Source organism: Danio rerio, chromosome 15 (genome assembly GCF_052040795.2).
Source record: "Danio rerio strain M-AB ecotype USA chromosome 15, GRCz13ab, whole genome shotgun sequence".
In the NCBI taxonomy this organism is placed as follows: Eukaryota; Metazoa; Chordata; class Actinopteri; order Cypriniformes; family Danionidae; genus Danio; species Danio rerio.
The window spans coordinates 5,070,001-5,091,945 of record NC_141035.1 but is presented as its reverse complement, the minus strand read 5'-3'; the positions used below and the strand labels follow the sequence as shown (position 1 = coordinate 5,091,945).

Here is a 21,945-nt window from a genome sequence, read left to right as displayed (position 1 = left end):
CCTTGACTTGGTTGTTTCGCAGGCTTGCTAAGCTGAAAAGTCAGTCAGAGTGAACTCTCTCACCGCTTTCTGACTCATATTCAACATCTGCCAAGAAGCTGCCTACAGGGCTCCAACTTCTGTAGACGATGTGCAACACCATACCAAAACTCAGTCGACAGGAGTTCGGTTTTGTTAGCTTGGACTGAAAGATGTCCAAACATATATGTTATTTAAAAATCATGCATCGATAATCCACAAATAGACTTGTCATGAAATAGACAGGAATCAATGACTATTGGCGGCATGGAGGCTCAGTGGTTAGCCTTGTTGCCGCACAGAAAGAAGGTCGGTGGTTCAAGTCCAGGCTTGACCAGTTGGCAATTCTTAGTGGAGTTTGCATGTTCTCCCTGTGTTATCGTGGGTTTTCTCTGGGTGCTCTGGTTTCCCCAACAGACATTTCGTATAAGTACATTGGGTAAACAAAATTGGCTGTAGTGTGTGAATGTGAGTATGTATGGATGTTTCCCTGCACTGGGTTGCGACTGGAAGGACATTATATTGTGATCATACTGCCTGTGTGTGGGAATTTGCTTGTCCTCATATCCTCGCTCCTGGAGGCCCATTAGCCACAGCAGAGAAGCTGTTATTGATCCATGCACCTCCAGACTCCTTGTAGTCTGAGTACAACATTGTTGCAGTGAAGAACTGACACCGTCAGCCATTAATCCTGCTCTGTTTCATGATGAATCAAACATGCTCCTCCTCATGATCAATTACATCCTCATCTGCATTATGGTTTACTTAGGGAATTAATTGCATCTAAATAAAGGAATAAAACTAGTTTCTAACATGGTGCGCTGAGAGACGAGGGACAAACAAGCCTTTGATTTATGTTTGGTATTCAATCGGAGTTAAAAGGTTAAAAGTCTTAATTGTTTTATGTTAATATGTTTCCTCTTATCGCACTGATGCGTGGATACTGCTACTCTTGAAGAGTGTAAACATTGTGGCTCTCTGGAGTTTGTTTCTATTCATCTCAGTGGCTGTTCTTTGGCTGGAAGAAGGCTCAGGCATGTGAATTAAATTCAGCCATCTTTGCTGTTAGGTTGTAAGGTCTAGACACAAAAAAGAGCCATGTGATGAGTTGCTCTGGATCCAGTTTGCTATGTTGACCTAGTGCCAAATTTTAGGTTTGTTCAAAGGAAATTGATCTGCACTGGAATTTAAGCTTTTCTTGATTCCAAATTGAAGGGTGCCACGGTGGCTCAGTGGTTAGCATTGTCGTCTCACAGCAAAAAGAAGAGCTCACTGGTTCGAGTCCCAGCTGGGCCAGTTGGCATTTCTGTGTGGAGGTTGCATGTTCTTCCCGGGTTTCCTCCGGGTGCTCCGGTTTCTCCCACAGTTCAAAGACATACACTATAGGTAAATTGGGTAGACTTAATTGGAGTCTGTTAGTGTGTGTAAATAAGATTCTATGGGTGTTTCCCAGTACTGGGTTGCAGATGGAAGGGCATCCGCTGTGTAAAACATTTGCTGGATAAGTTGGCAGTCCATTCCGCTATGGCGACCTCTGAAATAGAGACTAATGAAGATATATATTCAATCATATGCTATAAAGTATAAAAATATTCAATCCCTATGCTATAAAGTTAGGGGGCACATAACCATTCCATACTTTAACATCTCAAGTGGCAGTGAAGTACGCCAACAGTACGAGGAAGCACCGAATTTCTCACCACACCGGCATCTTTCAAATCTGCAGTGTGAGCACATTTCGGTTTTGCCGTTGAGTATGATGCCAATGATGGAAAAAACGTTGAACAAAAAATGACCCTGTGCAACCATTGCTTTACACGTATAGCCTCCTCAAACGGAAACACAAACAACATGACTGCACATCTGTGGCGCCATCACCTGGCAATATTACTTTCTGAAGGCAGGATAGCAGTGAAGGTAATAAAGTTCTGCAAAAAGCAACAATCCCTCGCTAAATTCTTCTAGCAAACATACCCAACTGGTGCCAAGAGACACAAAAAAAATAACAAAGGCAGTTCATTGCTAAAAATTTGTATCCATGTATCAGTGATTGGAGATGCAGGTTTTTGTCACTCGATTCGCGTTAATTTACAGAATACTGTCTCGCACTTTTTTCTACACAGAGATAATTAAGATGGTCATTTATGTTTACTGAAGTACAAATATGTTTCAAGAGTTCACACTTAGATATTGCTTGACAACTGTTAGCAGGTTTGGCATGCTGTCCCGGGAGAGAACCCTGAGCTCGGAGATAGTTGAGCCCAGGGCTCCCGCCAGGTCCATAGAGCATGTGAGGGGAGTACGAGATCAGGTGGTTCTCGAGAGCTCCCCTTTTCAAAGGAGGAAAGGAGGAGAAAGGGGATGGATGGGTTTTTTTTTTCGGAAAACGAAGATAAGGGAGTAATATCTAGCTAGGCTACTTATAGTAGGTTAGGATAGATCTGATTGGCTATCTAATGAGTGTAGATAGGTGGCCAGCTGCAGTCAATTATATCACGTGCTCCTCTCGAAATTAGTTTAAAAACTTCACTTATTTGAAATGGTCAATTTATGTTTATTAACTTCACATGTTTACTTTCAAAATGTAGGAATGTATGTGTTCCCCAATTTGTTCATGGGCTACCACCAGCTGTGAGATTATAGTGTTTTTTCTTATACAATACACTTTGAACTATTGTACTTTTCTTCGGTTAAAAGTAAAATAAAAGAGTATTGCAATAAATCGTTTATATTTTTTTTCTCTGTAACCTCTTACTGTTCCGATTGCCTAAGCATAGAATATAGTGATGGGTCGTTCTTGAACGATTCGATCATTTTTTTGAGTCGTTCATAGCGAAAAAGGCAGAAGCCAATAATTTGCGTTTAGAGTCGGAAAAAATAATTGATCAGTTCATCTCTTGAGTCCTCTATCGGGTTTGAGACATTCGTTCCTCACGGGCCAATCATATGCCTTTAGAGCTGGAAAAACAATTGATTTGTTCAACTCTCGAGTCCTCGGGTTTGAGTCATTGATGTGATGAACGAACGACTCAAGAATCAGAAGAAAGGTGAACTAATTATCATGGCTCCTATCGACTCAGACTGTGTACATTGATTAAGATTATATGTGACTGTCAGTGTAACGTGAACGAACCACTGACATTTGAAGAGATGAAGAGGTGAGCTGAGCAAGGAGACAACAATACCTTTCTAGATAAAAGAGCAGGTAAACATTGAATTATTATTTTCTCCTTCCTATAGTATTCTATTTATGACTTATTTTACGTGTGATCAACCTTTTGGGCTAGTTGTAGATGTGTTTGGAAGCAATTCGTAACATTTTAATAATATTTTGGCAAATTGAACCAAATGAACGAAATGACTCGAAAAAAGATTTGCTCATCTCGATGAAGGAGACTCAAAGATCCGAGTCAGTAAAATGATCCGAACTTCCCATCACCAATAGAATAGCAAAAGAAAAACACATGTGTCAAGCCATCGGAACCGAAACGAAAACCATGTTAAAAAAACCAGGATATATATATATACTTTTTGATTTAGCGGCTAATTTATTTGAATCTGTATGATCTCATTCGTACATTTTATTATGATTTGCTCATCTGCCAATTGAGTTTAGGGGCGGGGTTGAGTTTAGGGGCCAATTTAGTTTAGGGGCGGGGTTTGGTGCCACACCTTTTAAAAACTGTACATTTTTGTATGACTAAACTCACATGAATTAATATGAAATAGCCACTAAACTGACAAAACATAAAATAGTATAGCTGAGATCAGATAGTCCTCATGAAATCCAGTTGGCACTTTCCACGTTGATCTGTAGTCGTTTGAGGTGTCCCTCCCTCTCAAAGGAAGTGCTGTTTCTGCAGGGTTTTATTCCTTGTCTTCAGGTGAACACAGTGCCGTAGCAGAACCCTTCCCCACTATGGAGTGCTGTTATTCAGCATGTCAGTACAAAAGCAGCCAACCATGGGATTGGGGGTTCTGGTCGGGCTGGATCCTGTAATTGGACTGGTGAATATAGGCCCATCACTGATGGTCAGGGTCGAGCGGCTTGTCCATCAAAGCAGCTGGTCTGCAGTGTTAGTATTCAAGAGCAGTGCTCCCGACTGAATGAAAGGAGAAAAGGGGGCAGGACTTGGACTGCAAAGGCAGAATGGAGGAACACCTCAGCACGCAGTGTGAAATGAAGGTTTAATTGAGGCCGAATGGAGGAAGACGAAGTCTGATGAGAAATAAGTCTCCAGAGCTGCTGCTTTTGTCAGATGAAGCAAAATGCAATGTTCTATAACCCACAAAACATTCTCGGCCTTCATAAACAACACTACAATCCCCCATATTGATTAGAAGTAGCCGATGCTGGAAAGTGGCATGCGGAGAGAGACTCGTATAAAAACCCTCAGCCTGTCAAATTAAAGCGAGATATGACTCTCCGGCGAGGGTGCAAAAGTGCACCGGAATGAAGATTTCTCTGCAGAAATCATCCTGCCCTTTTTTGTGTCTGTGAATCAGGAATGGCTTATTCTCTCTTCAGGGCAATCGATTGTCAGTCTTGTCTTAAACAGACATTAACTTTGCAGGAAAATACTTGCGCTGATGCGTTCAGCCTTTGAAAATTCAGGCTGCAAAGAAGCGCTAGAAGAATCATTTGTCAAATTAAAAGGATAGTTCACCCAAAAATGAAAGTTCTGTCATCAACTATTCCAGGCTGATCTCACGAGGAAACAAACATATTTTACGTTTTGTCAGCTTATTGGCTAATTCGTAGGCTTTTTATAAAAATGGGAGTTTCCGATTGGGCACGCGCTGATTTTCACAGAGGCAAAACAAACACACAGACACAGGGGAGAAAGACAGCGGCTGCATTTACATAGACATAAAAATCAAAATATTTGCCAAAATCATTCATTTGTCATGTTTAACTGGAGTTTCACACTTTCACTTTCATTCAGGAACATTTTATGCATGCCCCCTGTGACAAACCATATACTGCATACGAGGAACTGCTGGAAGGGTGTAGTTTTAATTTTGATACTGCACGTCATTCATTCATTTTCTTTTCGGCTTAGTCCCTTTATTGAGCCTGGGTCGCCACAGCGGAATGAACCGCCAACTTATTCAGCATGCTTTTATGCAGCGGATGCCCTTCCAGCTGCAACCCATCTCTGGGAAACATCCACACACACTCATTCACCATCATACACTAAGGACAATTTTAGCTTACCCAATTCACCTGTACCGCATGTCTTTGGACTGTGTGGGAAACCGGAGCACCTGGAGGAAACCCACACGAATGCAGGGAGAACATGCAAACTCCATACAGAAATGCCAACTGACCCAGCCGAGGCTTGAACCAGCGACCTTCTTGCTGTACGGCGACAGCATTACCTACTGCGCCACTGCATCGCCACCGCACGTCGTATAAAATGAAAAAACATCTGAATTTCTCTGTAACTTAGATGCTATCAGTAGGTAGCATCAGAAAGCTGTGTGTGTAGACTATCCTGTTACAAAATGCGGCGAAATTTCTCCACAACGGTAATAGTAAGATTACGGTGTTTACATGTTTACACTCGGAGAGCAGCATTTACAGCAGATTTTCAGTCCATAATATTGTAGTGATATTAACGTTCTGTAAACTAAACTTAGAAATCATTTTGACTAATGTATATCTTTAAAGGGCCATCACACCCCCCACTTTCGGTTAAAGTCTACTTCAGAATTTTTTCAAAAGATGCATGATTAATGGCCGTGGAGCTCCGCGAGCATAGGGCAGGAGTGGGCGTGTCCAGCAGGGGAGAAGGGGAGCGAATAACTGTTGTTGACAGTTAGCTCACAAACTGAGACACAAACCGTGAGACGCATGAGTTTATAGTTCACAAAGTTAAAATGCAAAGAAATAAACAGTAATTTAATGCCCTGCTACATTTGTTATTCGTAATTTCATATACACATAACCATAATTTATATCATTATAAAGATAAGTGTGTTTATGTAAACACTATAACTAAATTAGGATTCTCCCTCAATCCCCGTGTCTAATTTGTAGATCTTGATTGCAGACTCAGTGCAGCAGGTCTCCTGACGTGCCTATTTTAACTATTAGCCCTGCTGGTAATCTGGAGGATTTAGGCAAACACAGCTGCACGGCGATGTGTCTGAATGTGAACGAACTCCTGATGAAAGTCAACGTCCGCCATTCTTCAATTCTCGTACTGCTCTCCCAACAAAAATGCTTGCAGCACACACACAGCTTTGCTGTATGATCGGCCCTGACAATATCGCGTGGAAAAACATGCAACAAACCCCGTGGATCATGGAAACAAACACATCCGAGCCTTCATGAACGGCGTGCCGTTGGTCTGTGTCTCACTGCTTGCTTGAAACTGGCAGGTCTGCCTTCGGAAAGCACGTGCTCTCATGAATAATTAAGCAGCCGGCTCTTCTCATAGGATAAGAAAACTCCGCTATGAATAATAATGAGAAACCGACGCGTCATCATTGCACTTGCAGTACTGCGCTACGTTGCTGATTTTGATCCCGCCCCAAAAATAATTTTAAACCCGGAAGCTGAAATTAGCTGACAAAAGCTCAAAATTATCCAGTTTTCCCCACAATTAAAGCTGACAGGTGCTAACATTGTCTTAACTGATGCTCAACACACATAAATCTGTTAATATAAAAAAAAAAGTTCTCCAAGGGGTCCTGAACCTTTAATAACCGAAAGAGTACTGCCGACAATACGAACTAATTTTGCTATCTGAATAAACAAAGACCACTGATCGCTTGCTTACCAAAGCTGTAGAGACAGGACAATCAACACCAACTGGAACCACGTCTTTTTTAAAATCTGGATTTCACCATTTCCAGATGCGAAAAACTCTCTGGTAAACAATGTTCCTTACAAACGTATTTCTGTCGCGTGCATTGTAATCCACACGTGAGTCCAGCTGCGCTCTCATAGCGAGAAAAGAAAACAAAACCTTCGTTGCAGCACATTTAAAAACGCTTTCCTCCAACACAACATGTCGTCTCTCTGTCGTCTGAACACTGTAACAGGTAAAACTAGTCTTCCAAGCTATCATGCATATTATTGAAGTTGCACCTCATACACAATAGAGTGCGCTGATTGGTTTGAATCAAGTCTTATGAATTAATGTTGCACACTTAGAGATGTCACAATGTACTCCCAGGTACAGACGTCCACTCTCCATGTTGGAATACACACAAGTATCAAATCAGCGTGACGCAGCTTCAAAAATTATTTTCAAACCGGAAGAACGGATTAGCTTGAAGTAACGCAAAAACAAACAATTTTCACTTTTTTGTGTAATATATATTTCCCAATAGTGTTTTTAGCAGCGTGGGACACATATATGACTGTCAACAGCTCAAAAAATGTGTGTTTCGTGACCCTTTAATAAAGAGTCAGAACAAAAGTGAAGAATCCATGCTTTAAATCAAATCCATCAATTCCAGAACCAGCTTTTAGAATCTTGCACATAGTTCACCCCTTTTTTATGATTTAACATTAATAATATGGTTCTTCTGAGTGTGCCAGTTTAGGTTTAGTTTAACACACAGTTCAGATGTTTTTATTATAATGTGTTCAAAAGTGTCATGTTGGGGGCGTGTACACAGCTCGCAAGGGGGCGGAGCCAAGAGCTCCCACGCTTTTTGTTTGCAAAAGACAGGCGGTCAGAGAGAAGCTAAGCTACATGAGAGGATCAGCATTCAACCGTACATGTATGACTCGAAAACAGACCAAGCAGAAAGTACACAATCATTTGTGTCTTTGTATAGTTTTACAGCCAACTGTGTGCTAGTTTCAAGTGCTGAGCTTGTACACCGAGACTAACAACCACGCACACTGAATTAACTTTGACTGATGCACCGGATGCGCCGCTCGAACCCGCGGCATGGCACACCAGACACTTTCAGTGGCACGGCAGAAACATGAAGTGTCCCGAATCGTCGCGCCATGCATTCCAGAACTCCAAACACAGGCCTCCACCATGGCAAGCACAACGGCGCCCCAAGACGGTGACCGCCCACGGCGCCCAGCCGCCGACCGAAGCGCCGCCGCGTGCACCCTGACAGAAACCCACGCCCAGAACTCCGAAATGCATGGCACCACACCACGCAAACAGGCGCTTCTGCTGTGTGACCTGCAGGCAAGTTTGTTATTTTATTTCCAATGGAGAGTTGCGCACATGAGGCAACACGCTTGCACTTTTCCAACTGCGCCTAGTTAAGATCACAGGGAGCTTCTGTGATGCGACCGGCTGAAGTTTAAGGTAGACGGAATGAAAAGTACACATGTTTGCAAACCTACCAAAAGGTAAAAACAATAATTACTGTAGGGATAGTTTACAGTTTGACCCAAAGAATGACCAGTCTGGTAGATGAAGAAGAGCCGGAGTCAGAGATTTAAATAAATAAATCAAGTTTACTGAAGATAGTTTGCAGTTACATCAGCAGAAGCCAGCTTCAACACTCGCAATGAGTTCCTAGGCCGCTCTGCTTACAATCACCAATCAATAACAGTTTTACTCTCACAAAACGTCATTAACTGAGTCATACATTTAGGTGTTCTAACCTGATTGGTTAAAACACAGATAGACTAGGAAATTTTCTCGTGGGGTTTGTGCGTATATTCTGAACAATATGTCTGAACGTCAGACATCCCTTAGACTGATTAGAGCTGACTCCAGACCTGTGAAACGGATCAACAATCAAATAGAACACACACACTTAAAGTATAATCTTTTTTTTATCCAAGGCTGAGTGTACTCTCAGCCGTCTTTACCAAAATGATTAAAAACCGGTATAATCTACATTCAGCCAGTTATATTCTTACTATACCAAGTCTATCTTGAATAAAAGTAGAATCACTTTAAAATAATTAACTGTAAAAATAATAAAATCACTTTAGACATTTTAGATAGTATTAACTACTGGAAATAACAATAGAAACAGTTGCTTCCTGTCCTCAGCCCTCAGTTCCACTCAAGGTCTCCGTGACCTCTGACCTAGATTGGTGGCTTCTGAAAATAGTTATAAAGAGACAGGCAAATGCACAGAACATTCTTATATTAAGCATTGTGTTAACTTATTCATTGATTAAAACCAATTCACAGTTAAATACTCATTCAAATAATCAAATAATTATATTTAATAAAAAAATTATGAGAAACAAGATGATGAGAAAAGGATAAACGTCGGTCCATGATGAGACGGATTGGAAAGCAGAAATCCGAATCCTTCTTTACGATTAAAGCAATAATGTGGAGAAAATTGATCCCAATTGTTGAGCTCAATGAGCCTTACATCTAAAAATAGAGCAAGGGTGTTCCTTTAGTGCAGGGTTTTTCAAAGTGTAAGACAGTGGGCCTCCCTCTTGACACAACTTATCCATTGGCGCCCCCCTCCTCCCAAACACGCACGCACACACACACACACACACAAAAAAAAAAAAAAAAAAAAATATATATATATATATATATACATATATATATATATATATATATATATATATATATATATATATATATATATATATATATATACAAAGTAATAACAAGTATTTTAACATAACGTTTTTAAAACTAGGATGATGGTTCAATATGAATAGAACAGATCCAAGAACTGTCCATCCCAGTCAAAACAGTCGAACTTTAGCGGGTGTCATGCTGTCATTAGCCAAAATATTTTGACAAACCACACATAAAGGTCGTGGTTCATCAGCTGGTCCTGTCCACGTAAATCCTAAACTCAAATACTGATCATCATATCGTCGTCTATTGGGTTTAAGCCCTGAACTTGGAGGCTTCTGTGGCGAGGGGGCGTGGCCGAGAGCCGTGGGAACGGAGTGAGGCCACCATGTAAGTGGATACACCTGTGATGCGCACCTGCCTCGGATCCCACGGAATCATAAAAAGGCTCTGAACTTTCTCATAAAAGGAGGAACGAGGGCAGAGGAAGGAGAGAGAGGACCGGGCCCGGACATATTTTACTTTTGCTTTCAGTTTGACGGCAGTCTCCGTGAGGAGCTGCCGTCTGTTTGGTTTGGTTTAGACGGCAGCCTCCGTGAGGAGCTGCCGTCACTGTTATTAATAAATCATTTTAAAACCGCGTCGGTTCTCCGCCTCCTTCTTCCCGGCGGCCAAAGGGCCGTGAACTTCATTACAGCTTTGAATCGGGGGGGTCTCAGAAACCGACCCATTGTATTAGCAGGTATATACCTGTATTGGCGGGCTTGCCAAACAGAAGCGAATTCACAGGGCCTTCTGGGTAAAAAAGGTTTTCTTATATTTGACGTATTATTTTTTTTTGCTTTGTTTAATTAAAACGTTTAAATATAATAAATTTTGTTGCAAATAATTAAACTTAATTATATTTTTATTATATTATATTTTTTCCCGCGCCTCCCCTGACATGCTCTGGCGCCCCCCAGGGGAGGCGTGCCTCACACTTTGAAAACCCCTGCTTTAGTGATACCGCTTTGACTCACACGCTGAAAATGGCGGACATGGAACAACAAACTTAGAAAATGGTAACGCGCTGTGGTCAATCAAAATTGGTGGGCGGGGGGACCGCACTCCTACGTCAAGTTGCGGTCGCTTTGATTGCACCATTCCAATTGGTCCACCGTTTTTATGTTGTTAAATTAAAAAAAAATGACTGTGTGTTTATATCACCCCAATATGATGGTCCATACAATATACTTACATACTTGTCTGTGCAAACAGCTTGAAAAATAGATTTTTCATCATGGGTGTCCTTTAATCAATGTTTAAAAAAAATCTAATTACACATCACACATTGTAGAAAACCAGTATTTGTTTTGCAAACATCATTTCTTGTGTTAAGACCAATAAAAACCCCAAGGAGAGTGACTATAAGATTAGACTGCCATTTTAATGAAATCTAAAGGTTTTTTAAAGTGCTATATGTATCAGACAGTCACAACAGACTGTGACCTGAGAAGACTTTCTCCCAATAGTTCGGTTTGGGGCACCAGCAGCACCGTTTCTGCAAATTAAGTTAGTTTTGGGTAACCAGCAGCACAGTTTCCTGCAAAGTTAATTGTGGGTAACCATCGGTACCGTTTCAGAAAGCGAGAAGCCTTAAATCACCGGTCCACTCTGACATCCATGACCCTCGAGCTCTGGCCTCAAGCCGGACAGGGTGTGACCTCTCGGGCCTTTCTCTGCCGGAGGTACGGGCTGCCGTAACTGGTTATCGCTGACCTGCCGTCAAGGTTTCAGGGAAGGCGTGATTCAGTGGACTTAGGTTTTGAGCGATACACATTTTAGATCTCCAGGGTGGCGCCTGCGCCCCGCAAGCCGGCTCCGGTCGTCCGTTTTGGGCATGGTTTATAAGTTTAGTGTGGGTTGGAGGTGTCTCCGTGTGTGTTGCCTTGCGGTGCGTCCTGTTGGGTCCTCCCCGGGCGTTGCACATCTCCCCCCGGGTGTGCGTTGCCCCGTGGCTCGGCCGATCAGTGATCTCCGCTAGTGGTAACGGCCACGCTGCGCCTGCGCCCCGCAAGCCGGCTCCGGTCGTCCGTTTTGGGCATGGTTTATAAGTTTAGTGTGGGTTGGAGGTGTCTCCGTGTGTGTTGCCTTGCGGTGCGTCCTGTTGGGTCCTCCCCGGGCGTTGCACATCTCCCCCCGGGTGTGCGTTGCCCCGTGGCTCGGCCGATCAGTGATCTCCGCTAGTGGTGACGGCCACGCTGCGCCTGCGCCCCGCAAGCCGGCTCCGGTCGTCCGTTTTGGGCATGGTTTATAAGTTTAGTGTGGGTTGGAGGTGTCTCCGTGTGTGTTGCCTTGCGGTGCGTCCTGTTGGGTCCTCCCCGGGCGTTGCACATCTCCCCCCGGGTGTGCGTTGCCCCGTGGCTCGGCCGATCAGTGATCTCCGCTAGTGGTAACGGCCACGCTGCGCCTGCGCCCCGCAAGCCGGCTCCGGTCGTCCGTTTTGGGCATGGTTTATAAGTTTAGTGTGGGTTGGAGGTGTCTCCGTGTGTGTTGCCTTGCGGTGCGTCCTGTTGGGTCCTCCCCGGGCGTTGCACATCTCCCCCCGGGTGTGCGTTGCCCCGTGGCTCGGCCGATCAGTGATCTCCGCTAGTGGTAACGGCCACGCTGCGCCTGCGCCCCGCAAGCCGGCTCCGGTCGTCCGTTTTGGGCATGGTTTATAAGTTTAGTGTGGGTTGGAGGTGTCTCCGTGTGTGTTGCCTTGCGGTGCGTCCTGTTGGGTCCTCCCCGGGCGTTGCACATCTCCCCCCGGGTGTGCGTTGCCCCGTGGCTCGGCCGATCAGTGATCTCCGCTAGTGGTAACGGCCACGCTGCGCCTGCGCCCCGCAAGCCGGCTCCGGTCGTCCGTTTTGGGCATGGTTTATAAGTTTAGTGTGGGTTGGAGGTGTCTCCGTGTGTGTTGCCTTGCGGTGCGTCCTGTTGGGTCCTCCCCGGGCGTTGCACATCTCCCCCCGGGTGTGCGTTGCCCCGTGGCTCGGCTGATCAGTGATCTCCGCTAGTGGTAACGGCCACGCTGCGCCTGCGCCCCGCAAGCCGGCTCCGGTCGTCCGTTTTGGGCATGGTTTATAAGTTTAGTGTGGGTTGGAGGTGTCTCCGTGTGTGTTGCCTTGCGGTGCGTCCTGTTGGGTCCTCCCCGGGCGTTGCACATCTCCCCCCGGGTGTGCGTTGCCCCGTGGCTCGGCCGATCAGTGATCTCCGCTAGTGGTAACGGCCACGCTGCGCCTGCGCCCCGCAAGCCGGCTCCGGTCGTCCGTTTTGGGCATGGTTTATAAGTTTAGTGTGGGTTGGAGGTGTCTCCGTGTGTGTTGCCTTGCGGTGCGTCCTGTTGGGTCCTCCCCGGGCGTTGCACATCTCCCCCCGGGTGTGCGTTGCCCCGTGGCTCGGCCGATCAGTGATCTCCGCTAGTGGTAACGGCCACGCTGCGCCTGCGCCCCGCAAGCCGGCTCCGGTCGTCCGTTTTGGGCATGGTTTATAAGTTTAGTGTGGGTTGGAGGTGTCTCCGTGTGTGTTGCCTTGCGGTGCGTCCTGTTGGGTCCTCCCCGGGCGTTGCACATCTCCCCCCGGGTGTGCGTTGCCCCGTGGCTCGGCCGATCAGTGATCTCCGCTAGTGGTAACGGCCACGCTGCGCCTGCGCCCCGCAAGCCGGCTCCGGTCGTCCGTTTTGGGCATGGTTTATAAGTTTAGTGTGGGTTGGAGGTGTCTCCGTGTGTGTTGCCTTGCGGTGCGTCCTGTTGGGTCCTTCCCGGGCGTTGCACATCTCCCCCTGGGTGTGCGTTGCCCCGTGGCTCGGCCGATCAGTGATCTCCGCTAGTGGTAACGGCCACGCTGCGCCTGCGCCCCGCAAGCCGGCTCCGGTCGTCCGTTTTGGGCATGGTTTATAAGTTTAGTGTGGGTTGGAGGTGTCTCCGTGTGTGTTGCCTTGCGGTGCGTCCTGTTGGGTCCTTCCCGGGCGTTGCACATCTCCCCCTGGGTGTGCGTTGCCCCGTGGCTCGGCCGATCAGTGATCTCCGCTAGTGGTAACGGCCACGCTGCGCCTGCGCCCCGCAAGCCGGCTCCGGTCGTCCGTTTTGGGCATGGTTTATAAGTTTAGTGTGGGTTGGAGGTGTCTCCGTGTGTGTTGCCTTGCGGTGCGTCCTGTTGGGTCCTTCCCGGGCGTTGCACATCTCCCCCTGGGTGTGCGTTGCCCCGTGGCTCGGCCGATCAGTGATCTCCGCTAGTGGTAACGGCCACGCTGCGCCTGCGCCCCGCAAGCCGGCTCCGGTCGTCCGTTTTGGGCATGGTGCATAGATTGAGTGTGGGTTGGTGGTGCCCAGCCAACTCCGTGGCTATAAATCACCGGGACATGTCTGCCAATCCCTGCCCAGGCTTGCACACTATCCCCCGGGTGTACATTGCCCCGTGGCTCGGTGAAGTGGAAGTTCTGGTGCTTCAATAGCGGCGTTTTGGCTGTGCCCAGCCAGCCGTCTACCAAGAGAATAATGGCGGTAAGAGCACCAACGGCGGCCGGCCAAACTCCAGTAGTGACAGCCAGGTGGGTCACCAGCAGCACACAATACTCAAGTGGGTAACCAGCAGCACACAATACTCGATTGGGTCACCAGCGGCACGCAGCCCCCAAATCCAAATAGTAACGGCGAGGTGGGCAACCAGCGTCAAACAATACTCGATTGGGTCACCAGCGGCACGCAGCCCCCAAATCCAAATAGTAAAGGCGAGGTGGGCAACCAGCGTCAAACAATACTCGATTGGGTCACCAGCGGCACGCAGCCCCCAAATCCAAATAGTAAAGGCCAAGAGGGCCACCAGCGGCACGCATTACTGAAATGGGTCACCAGCAGCACATGAGTCTGGCAAGTGCATTTTCACAAAGTCAGTGTCCCCGGGCTTAATAGTGGGGTGCCCGGGCACGGCTGGTGAACGGGTTCCATGTGGTGGGGTCGTAGGCCGGCCCATGTCTCCCGGCTTCAAGCCCAGGCCGGCCAGCCAGCCAGCCAGCCAGCCAGCCACCCCCAGCCCAGCCAGGCCAGGCCAGGTCAGGCAAGCCCAGGCCGGCCAGCCAGCCAGCCAGCCAGCCACCCCCAGCCCAGCCAGGCCAGGCCAGGTCAGGCAAGCCCAGGCCGGCCAGCCAGCCAGCCAGCCAGCCAGCCAGCCACCCCCAATCCAGCCAGGCCAGGCCAGGTCAGGCAAGCCCAGGCCGGCCAGCCAGCCAGCCAGCCAGCCACCCCCAGCCCAGCCAGGCCAGGCCAGGTCAGGCAAGCCCAGGCCGGCCAGCCAGCCAGCCAGCCAGCCAGCCACCCCCAATCCAGCCAGGCCAGGCCAGGTCAGGCAAGCCCAGGCCGGCCAGCCAGCCAGCCAGCCAGCCACCCCCAGCCCAGCCAGGCCAGGCCAGGTCAGGCAAGCCCAGGCCGGCCAGCCAGCCAGCCAGCCAGCCAGCCAGCCACCCCCAATCCAGCCAGGCCAGGCCAGGTCAGGCAAGCCCAGGCCGGCCAGCCAGCCAGCCAGCCAGCCACCCCCAGCCCAGCCAGGCCAGGCCAGGTCAGGCAAGCCCAGGCCGGCCAGCCAGCCAGCCAGCCAGCCAGCCACCCCCAATCCAGCCAGGCCAGGTCAGGTCAGGCAAGCCCAGGCCGGCCAGCCAGCCAGCCAGCCAGCCACCCCCAGCCCAGCCAGGCCAGGCCAGGTCAGGCAAGCCCAGGCCGGCCAGCCAGCCAGCCAGCCAGCCAGCCAGCCACCCCCAATCCAGCCAGGCCAGGCCAGGTCAGGCAAGCCCAGGCCGGCCAGCCAGCCAGCCAGCCAGCCAGCCAGCCAGCCACCCCCAATCCAGCCAGGCCAGGCCAGGTCAGGCAAGCCCAGGCCGGCCAGCCAGCCAGCCAGCCAGCCACCCCCAGCCCAGCCAGGCCAGGCCAGGTCAGGCAAGCCCAGGCCGGCCAGCCAGCCAGCCAGCCAGCCAGCCAGCCACCCCCAATCCAGCCAGGCCAGGTCAGGTCAGGCAAGCCCAGGCCGGCCAGCCAGCCAGCCAGCCAGCCACCCCCAATCCAGCCAGGCCAGGCCAGGTCAGGCAAGCCCAGGCCGGCCAGCCAGCCAGCCAGCCAGCCAGCCAGCCAGCCACCCCCAATCCAGCCAGGCCAGGCCAGGTCAGGCAAGCCCAGGCCGGCCAGCCAGCCAGCCAGCCAGCCACCCCCAGCCCAGCCAGGCCAGGCCAGGTCAGGCAAGCCCAGGCCGGCCAGCCAGCCAGCCAGCCAGCCAGCCAGCCACCCCCAATCCAGCCAGGCCAGGTCAGGTCAGGCAAGCCCAGGCCGGCCAGCCAGCCAGCCAGCCAGCCACCCCCAATCCAGCCAGGCCAGGCCAGGTCAGGCAAGCCCAGGCCGGCCAGCCAGCCAGCCAGCCAAGTCCAGCCAAGCCCACCCCCAGTCAGCCAGCCAGCCAGCCAGCCAGCCAGGCCAGGCCAGCCAAGCCCAGCCCAGCCAGCCAGCCAGGCCAGGCCAGGCCAGCCAAGCCCAGCCCAGCCCACCCCCAGTCAGCCAGCCAGCCAGCCAGCCCAGGCCAGCCAAGCCCACCCCCAGTCAGCCAGCCAGCCAGCCAGCCAAGCCCACCCCCAGCCAGCCAGCCACCCCCAATCCAGCCAGGCCAGGTCAGGTCAGGCCAGCCAAGCCCAGCCCAGCCCAGCCCAGCCCACCCTCAGTCAGCCAGCCAGCCAGCCAGGCCAGGCCAGGCCAGCCAAGCCCAGCCCCAGTCAGCCAGCCAGCCAGCCAGCCAGCCAGCCCAGGCCAGCCAAGCCCACCCCCAGTCAGCCAGCCAGCCAGCCAGCCAGCCCAGGCCAGCCCAGCCCACCCCCAGTCAGCTAGCCAGCCAGCCAGCCAGCCCAGGCCAGCCAAGCCCACCCCCAGTCAGCCAGCCAGCCAGCCAGCCAGCCAGCCAGGCCAGGCCAGGCCAGCCCAGCCCAGCCCACCCCCAGTCAGCCAGCCAGCCAGCCAGGCCAGGCCAGGCCAGGCCAGCCAAGCCCAGCCCACCCCCAGTCAGCCAGCCAGCCAGCCAGCCAGCCCAGGCCAGCCAAGCCCACCCCCAGTCAGCCAGCCAGCCAGCCAGCCAGCCCAGGCCAGCCAAGCCCACCCCCAGTCAGCCAGCCAGCCAGCCAGCCAGGCCAGGCCAGGCCAGCCAAGCCCAGCCCACCCCCAGTCAGCCAGCCAGCCAGCCAGCCAGCCAAGCCCACCCCCAGTCAGCCAGCCAGCCAGCCAGGCCAGGCCAGGCCAGGCCAGGCCAGCCAAGCCCAGCCCACCCCCAGTCAGCCAGCCAGCCAGCCAGCCAGCCCAGGCCAGCCAAGCCCACCCCCAGTCAGCCAGCCAGCCAGCCAGCCAGGCCAGGCCAGGCCAGGCCAGGCCAGCCAAGCCCAGCCCAGCCCAGCCCAGCCCAGCCCAGCCCACCCTCAGTCAGCCAGCCAGGCCAGGCCAGGCCAGCCAAGCCCAGCCCACCCCCAGTCAGCCAGCCAGCCAGCCAGCCAGCCCAGGCCAGCCAAGCCCACCCCCAGTCAGCCAGCCAGCCAGCCAGCCAGCCAGCCAGCCAAGCCCACCCCCAGTCAGCCAGCCAGCCAGCCAGCCAGGCCAGGCCAGGCCAGGCCAGGCCAGGCCAGGCCAGCCCAGCCCAGCCCAGCCCACCCCCAGTCAGCCAGCCAGCCAGCCAGGCCAGGCCAGGCCAGCCAAGCCCAGCCCACCCCCAGTCAGCCAGCCAGCCAGCCAGCCAGCCCAGGCCAGCCAAGCCCACCCCCAGTCAGCCAGCCAGCCAGCCAGCCAGCCAGCCAAGCCCACCCCCAGTCAGCCAGCCAGCCAGCCAGCCAGGCCAGGCCAGGCCAGCCAAGCCCAGCCCAGCCCAGCCCAGCCCAGCCCACCCCCAGTCAGCCAGCCAGCCAGCCAGGCCAGGCCAGGCCAGCCAAGCCCAGCCCACCCCCAGTCAGCCAGCCAGCCAGCCAGCCAGCCCAGGCCAGCCAAGCCCACCCCCAGTCAGCCAGCCAGCCAGCCAGGCCAGGCCAGGCCAGCCCAGCCCAGCCCACCCCCAGCCAGCCAGCCAGCCAGCCAGGCCAGGCCAGGCCAGGCCAGCCAAGCCCAGCCCACCCCCAGTCAGCCAGCCAGCCAGCCAGCCAGCCAGCCAGCCCAGGCCAGCCAAGCCCACCCCCAGTCAGCCAGCCAGCCAGCCAGCCAGCCAGCCAGGCCAGGCCAGGCCAGGCCAGGCCAGGCCAGCCCAGCCCAGCCCAGCCCAGCCCCAGTCAGCCAGCCAGCCAGCCAGCCAGCCAGCCAGGTCAGGCCAGCCCAGCCCAGCCCAGCCCAGCCCAGCCCAGGCCAGCCAAGCCAGCCCACCCCCAGTCAGCCAGCCAGCCAGCCAGCCAGGCCAGGCCAGGCCAGCCAAGCCCAGCCCAGCCCACCCCCAGTCAGCCAGCCAGCCAGCCAGCCCAGGCCAGCCAAGCCCACCCCCAGTCAGCCAGCCAGCCAGCCAGGCCCGGCCAGCCCAGCCCAGCCCAGCCAGCCAGCCAGCCAGCCCAGGCCAGCCAAGCCAGCCCAGGCCAACCCAACCAGCCCAGGCCAGCCAAGCCAGCCCACCCCCAGTCAGCCAGCCAGCCAGCCAGCCAGCCAGGCCAGTCAGTCAAGCCAAGCACAATGTCAGTTGTGGGTAACCAACAGCACCAATCTGAGAGACAAAGTTATTTTTGGGTGACCAGCAGCACAGTTTCATTGCAAAGTTAGTTGTGGGTAACCATCGGTACCGTTTCTGAAAGCGAGAAGCCTTAAATCACCAGTCCACTCCGACATCCATGACCCTCGAGCTCTGGCCTCAAGCCGGGCAGGGTGTGACCTCTCGGGCCTTTCCCTGCCGGACGTCCGGGTAACCGTAGCTGGTTATCGCTGACCTGCCGTCGAGGTTTCGGGGAAGGCGTGATTTAGCGGACTTAGGTTTTGAGCGCGTAACTACGTGCCACCGCCTTCCACCACATGACCGATGGGAATTGTGCGCGATGCCCCAGGGGCAGGCCCCTCGCCCGGTCATCTGACAAAGGGGACCGCTGTGGGTGGGGTGAGATCCTCCCCGATTTGGGCATTCGAAAGGAGGGCGAGGTGGGTCTTCACCCGGTCCTCGACCCTAGCTTATTGGGTGAAATAGACTCAGATGGCCCGTCTGCCTCGGAATGTCCTACATTGACGGGAATAGGTGCGTAAGTTGGTGTTGTGCGTGCGCCTTAACCGGGCAGCATCCCTCCCTGTCCTCCCCACCCTCCCGGGCTGGACCCCGGGCGTGTTGGCTGGCGGCGGGGTAGGATTGGTGTGCCGGGTAGGTGTGCGCGGCATCTCTGGCGCAGTTGTTCCCGTTACGAAGCACGAACCTTCCTGGTGATGGCCTCGATTAGAAGCCATGCCCGTTCGCGGCATACCCCAACCCCCCTTCTGCGTGAAGGCCGGATGGGTGGCGGGTAGGCAGTGGGTAACCGCCGCCTCTCCCCCCCTCTCCCTCTGGCATTTTACCTGATGTGTGAGGGGCTACCTGGTTGATCCTGCCAGTAATATATGCTTGTCTCAAAGATTAAGCCATGCAAGTCTAAGTGCACACGGACGGTACAGTGAAACTGCGAATGGCTCATTAAATCAGTTATGGTTCCTTTGATCGCTCCTCCCGGTTACTTGGATAACTGTGGCAATTCCAGAGCTAATACATGCCAACGAGCGCCGACCTGGGCCGCCCTTCTCCCCCTATGTGGCGGGGTGGGGTGGGTCCCCGGGGACGCGTGCATTTATCAGATCCAAAACCCATGCGGGTGCGCGGGCGGTGGAGAGGGGGGCCTCGCGCCTACCCGCCGCCGTCCGCCCCCGGCCTCGCTTTGGTGACTCTAGATAACCTCGGGCCGATCGCACGCCCTCGCGGCGGCGACGGTTCATTCGAATGTCTGCCCTATCAACTTTCGATGGTAGGTCCGTCGCCTACCATGGTGACCACGGGTGACGGGGAATCAGGGTTCGATTCCGGAGAGGGAGCCTGAGAAACGGCTACCACATCCAAGGAAGGCAGCAGGCGCGCAAATTACCCATTTCCGACACGGAGAGGTAGTGACGAAAAATAACAATGCAGGTCTCCTTCGAGGCCCTGTAATTGGAATGAGCGTATCCTAAACCCATGGGCGAGGACCCATTGGAGGGCAAGTCTGGTGCCAGCAGCCGCGGTAATTCCAGCTCCAATAGCGTATGCTAACGTTGCTGCAGTTAAAAAGCTCGTAGTTGGATCTCGGGGACCGGGCCGCGCGGTCCGCCGTGAGGCGAGCCACCGCCGGTCCCGGACCCCCAGGCCTCCCGGCGCCCCCCGGATGCCCTTGACTGGGTGTCCTCGGCTTGGGGCCCGGAGCGTTTACTTTGAAAAAATTAGAGTGTTCAAGGTAGGGCCGACTGCGCCCTTATGAATACCCCAGCTAGGAATAATGGAATAGGACCCCGGTTCTATTTTCTGTGGGTTTCCGGAACCCGGGGCCATGATTGAGAGGGACGGCCGGGGGCATTCGTATTGCGCCGCTAGAGGTGAAATTCTTGGACCGGCGCAAGACGGACCGGAGCGAAAGCGTTTGCCAAGAACGTTTTCATTAATCAAGAACGAAAGTCGGAGGTTCGAAGACGATCAGATACCGTCGTAGTTCCGACCGTAAACGATGCCGACCCGCGATCCGGCGGCGTTATTCCCATGACCCGCCGGGCAGCGTGCGGGAAACCACGAGTCTTTGGGTTCCGGGGGGAGTATGGTTGCAAAGCTGAAACTTAAAGGAATTGACGGAAGGGCACCACCAGGAGTGGAGCCTGCGGCTTAATTTGACTCAACACGGGAAACCTCACCCGGCCCGGACACGGAAAGGATTGACAGATTGATAGCTCTTCCGGAGGATGACCCGTGGATGGGTTGGGTTTGGTCGGGGGCCCATCCAGGTGAGGCCTGGCTAAAACTGATCGATAGGACGATTATGCCCCTAGGGTAGGCGGCTTCCCGGATGATGTCACAATCATCCATTATGGAATGACCAGAACCTCCCTGACCTGGGCCTAACGCACGAAGCTGGAACGGATACAGAGATAATAGGCTGGGAGTGGGGTGAACAAATGCGACCAAAGAGGCAACTGGAAGGGTGGCAGGGCGATTGAGTAATGCAATCAATGGAGCTGGACAAAGTTCAACTGAAAAGGGTGTAGGCAACAATGGCCTCTAGGGAACGGTGACTGTAAAGAGGCCTAAAGGCAATTAAGAAATAAGCGATATATTGCCGAACACAAGACAGCGAGCGAAAGACTCCCACCCTCTGACTAATCGGAGCAGCTACAAGACAGTTGTAGCATGCCAGGGCAACGCAACTAGAACAAATCCAGCCTCCAGATTTTTGCAAATAGCCTCCATAGAATTGGGACAAAGAATGGTCGTTTTAAGGAAACGTTATGGCTAAGTTCACCCCAAATCCCCTTAAATGCAAGAAATATACTAGGCCCTTTCACACACCTAGTACCCAACCACTATAGGCCGGTTTGGCGCGTCGATGTGACATGGGGGGTGTGGCTGCTCCCCGGACTGTCCTCCGCCCCCCTCAGCCATGACCTGCACACGTGGCGTTATAGCGGCTCCTCCTCTCCCGTCGTGTACCCCCTTTGCTCCGGTCCGCTGCTGCTTCAGTATGGGGGCCGGGGTACTGGGTTGGTGTCATGCCGGGAGAGAGGGAATCCTCCGCTGTCGCGACCCAGGGGTTGATGGTGAGGGCGAAATATATGGGGCGTGGGGCAGCTCTGGGGTGCGGTCGCTCCCATCTCTGTGTGATCGCCGCGGCGGCCGGACTAGACGAGCTTCAGAGGGGCATAGTGGGCTCTGGCTCGTCAACAGAAGGTATCGGAAATTATAAGGTTGAGCGAGGAGAGGGTGGAGATCCTTTGGGGGGGGCTGGGCAAAGTTCCCCTGTCTGGGTCCTCCCACGGTGACGCTCTGCCCCTCCCTCCTCGCTCGTAGAACCCAACGGTGAACACGGTTGGCAGGATGAAGTGACGTGAGGGGTAAGCCGTGCGAAGCCTAAGGCGCATATTTGCTGTTCTCTGGACTGGGTCCCTCCTCCTCACAACCAACACCTACATCATAGGACGTACGGTGGCTCCCGCCTCCCTGCCAATGACCCTCCCTCCCATAATCGATCCATGGCTGTTCTAGTCTGGATCGAAGCGTAGGGCGGTGCTTGTCGGGGGGATGGGAATTCGCCCCACCGTCGTTGTCTGAGGTCGATGGTACAGAGGTGAAATACTTGGGAGGAGACACAGCCTCCGGAGAGCCCCTCCCGGGTGGTCATCATGGCAACCGGGTGAAACCTTACGGTTTCACTTACGAAAAAGCACCATAACAGCGCCGTAATAGC

General features: G+C 52.9%; 2 protein-coding genes and 1 pseudogene across 2 annotated transcripts in view; all 3 read left to right on the top strand.

The window, feature by feature from the left end:
- brwd1 (bromodomain and WD repeat domain containing 1) overlaps positions 1–21,945 on the top strand; it is a 1,114,631-nt gene that overhangs the window by 987,725 nt on the left and 104,961 nt on the right. The gene's annotated exons all lie outside the window — the stretch shown is intronic.
- Positions 19,068–20,296, top strand: LOC147833563 (18S ribosomal RNA; annotated as a pseudogene).
- LOC148679592 (uncharacterized) overlaps positions 20,460–21,945 on the top strand; it is a 6,137-nt gene continuing 4,651 nt past the window's right edge. The window contains exon 1 of the mRNA XM_088651207.1: positions 20,460–21,945. This exon is cut by the window's right edge and continues 704 nt beyond it. The gene's annotated coding sequence lies outside the window, so the exon portion shown is untranslated.